We start from the raw sequence: 3,227 nt of genomic DNA on the forward strand, positions 1-3,227 counted from the left end.
GTCGATTGTGACCATCTGCCTCATGACAATAGCTACATCTACCCTTTGTTCTTGTGTTCATATTTGCTTGTAGCCTTTTCTTCGGAGCACCTCTGTCTGGCACAAGCACGGGATCCAGAACCTATTCGAAACCTTCACCATCAAGGTTAGCCGATTGTCGCATCAACGGGCCAAACCTAATGCTGCTACCCTAAGCATTAGTTGATCCGTTGCTATCAGCTTGTTCATTTGTTGATCCCTTGCAAACATCTTGTCCTTACAAAACCCTTTTTAGATGCTGAAACGCCTCATGAGAGTGGCATGCCTTGAAACATGCTGCGTGACTAAAATTCCTTAGCTTACGGTACCTTTGTAGGGCTGCAGAGTATGCATACATCTCGCTCTTTCTGGTTGGTGCGAATGCACATTTTGCACTCATTGTCCACCTAGTGGGAACACAACACCTGGGCAATGTTTCTTCTTGTAAAATTATCAATACGTAAAATATGTGGGAACCTGGTGTGCCTGTGCATTCCAATTTGCGGCAAGAACAACTGATACTGCGAAGTAGACCTTCCTTTGACTCCGTGCACTTCGATCTTTTTATCCATTCTTTCCTTCTTAGACACAACGTATGTGGTAACTTCTGCAGCATCAAGTACCTCTCTGATCTCACATTTTTTGATAGCATCTATGCTCCATAAGACCAACTTAAACACAACAGGAGTGAAAACTTTCACGGCGTGTTTCTCAAGAACTACAGCGTTTTTCTTTGTGAACGGAATGGACTTCAAGGCCTCGACGTCTTGGAGAGCCCCATTCAAGCGTCGCAACGCAAAGCAACGCTCATAGTGCTCTAGCATTTGAAACAACGTCATCTTAGCCTCAAGATGTGTATGTAGCACCGAGTTTAAACTCTCACTCCGCTGATTGCTGCTCAATCCCATGAAACAACGGCCCTTAAGATATGGAGCACACCACAGTTTTCTCATCTTATATATCTGATGCAGCCAGGAGTCCTCACTTGTCACTTTATTCCCTTGTAAGAAATGTAACCATTTTCTCTCATGCTCTTCAATGGAAGATGTATCATCTATGAAAGATCTGAATTCCTCTTTTACCTCGACATCATGCAGACGGTGTACAATGTTTTGCTGAATGTGCCATATACGGAGCCTATGGTTTGAGTCAGGCCACACCACCCTGATTGCTCTCTGCATTGCAAGGTCCCCATCCGTGATCACAGACATAGGATGCTTCTGTCCCATAGCATCAGAAAAGATTCGCAACATCCACTCGTATGCCTGGCTTGTTTCATGTGAAATGATACCACATGCAAAAATAACGGTGTTGCGGTGGTGATTCAACCCGACAAATGGCACAAATGACAGATTGTACTTATTGGTTCTGTATGTGCTATCAAAAACAATAACGTCTCCGAAAGCCTCGTAGTCAAGTCGGGATTGGCTATCACACCAGAACAAATCCCTTCAGATGGCCAGCTTCATCAACCAAGTACATGAAGAAAAACTCTGAATCTCGCTCTTGCCTCGCCAACATGTGATTGATCACCGTTTGAGCATCCCTGGAAGAAATTGTTTCCTGCTTGTTAGCATGGCAGAAATTGTAAATGTCCCTCATAATGCATCCAACCTCATCATATCCACCGTATTGCATGCACACAACATTCATAATATGGTGTTTTTTGATCCCAGATTTTTTCATGTCTACAATGTCCGCTTTCTGCTCATCGCTAATTCTTCTGTGTGAACGCAAAAGACACGACAGATCCCGTGGGGCTAGAGGATGCTTGTGTTCTTCGATGAAATCCTTCACAAACCACTGACCTGTTTCCTCCTGTCTTGCAATCACCATTTAGCTTTACACCCTACACGAGTTATACTCCGTGGCCTCCTCTTTCTATCTTCCATCTTCCTCTTCATGTGATTCTCTTCACGAACCCCTTCACGACTACAGACAAATTTCCTTAAAATTATATGGCATTTGAATCCATCCCACTCGACATAGCTTCTGCAGACACTAAAACCTTTCTAAAGACCATATTTGTTATAGAATGTATAACCTTCATCCTCACTATTAAACATCTTGTTGGCAATATGATAGTACTCCATCATTGACTCATGACTTACATCCGCCATGTCTTCCTGCATCACAATTCAGAAAATAAAAATCTGAAAGGACAAACATAAATGCTTGCAAAACCCGGTATGAAATCCTTCGTGGAATTTTAAACTTTGCTCCTTGTACATGTTATGGCAAGCGATCATAAACGTCCATAAACTGGATCCCCCATAAAGTAGTGAAGTGACCATGGATGATGAAAAATTCTAAATTGAATTGCATGCACTAGGGAAACCTAAAACGATGATGACTAAGCAAATCTAAGTAGGAAGTGCAGGCTATGAAACAAAGTATGTTTATGGCGATATCTCCCGCAGGCATTGATATCTCCTGCTGCATCCAAGCCTACTTTCAGAACAAGCATTGATATCTCCCGGCGGCCTAACCGAGGGGCCAACCGCAGAGTATAGATCCATCTACGAGGAAGTTGGAGTTCTTGCCAAGAGTCACTTCCAATAGGCTAATCAAACGGGGAGGAGTTGAGATTCGGGCGATTCATACCTTAGGATGCAAGCCCGGAAGCGATGTGATCGGCGGGGGCGAGTTCCTATAGCGCCGCCGACACTGCCACCGCAGATGTCCTGCCTTAATCTTCTTCCTGCCGCCGGGCACGTCGTTTATAGTGAAGGGGACGAGGTGGAGGATGAGGACGACACCGACGATGGTGTTGGTTCCTCTCGCCGGGTTCGTCGGACAGAAGAAAGAGGACGAAAACAAGGACTTGACGAGAACTGGATCTAGACGTCGTGGACGTGATCGGTTGAAAACAAAATATTTTACCCTGGACCATTATGCCCTTCTCTGATTAAACTAATTAGGTTAATTCATTTTTAATCCCCCACCAGATGGGATGGCTAATAAAAATTAGAGGGGTAAGTACTCGAAAGTACTCCCAATATTGCCCCAATCACCGTAAAGGAGCTCTTGCAAAATTAGGGGAATAGGGGATATGTGGGCATGACGAATTGATGGCCTAGGAGTCATCTTGATGAAACGAAGCAATCAGACGTTGAGGTAAAGCGTTTCCCAAAAGTAAATGGGTCAGTTGCATTTATGTCCCTAACTCGAACCACCTAATCAGATATACCTCTAATTCGAAAGCCTGC

At 44.1% G+C, this 3,227-nt stretch overlaps 1 pseudogene; it reads right to left on the reverse strand.

The window, feature by feature from the left end:
* Nucleotides 1–425: 425 nt before the first annotated feature.
* LOC147987851 (protein FAR1-RELATED SEQUENCE 5-like) lies at nt 426–2,138 on the reverse strand (annotated as a pseudogene).
* Nucleotides 2,139–3,227: the final 1,089 nt, after the last annotated feature.

Source organism: Triticum urartu, chromosome 2A, assembly GCF_056163025.1.
Source record: "Triticum urartu cultivar PI428250 chromosome 2A, HENAU_Tu73, whole genome shotgun sequence".
NCBI classification, from domain to species: domain Eukaryota; kingdom Viridiplantae; phylum Streptophyta; class Magnoliopsida; order Poales; family Poaceae; genus Triticum; species Triticum urartu.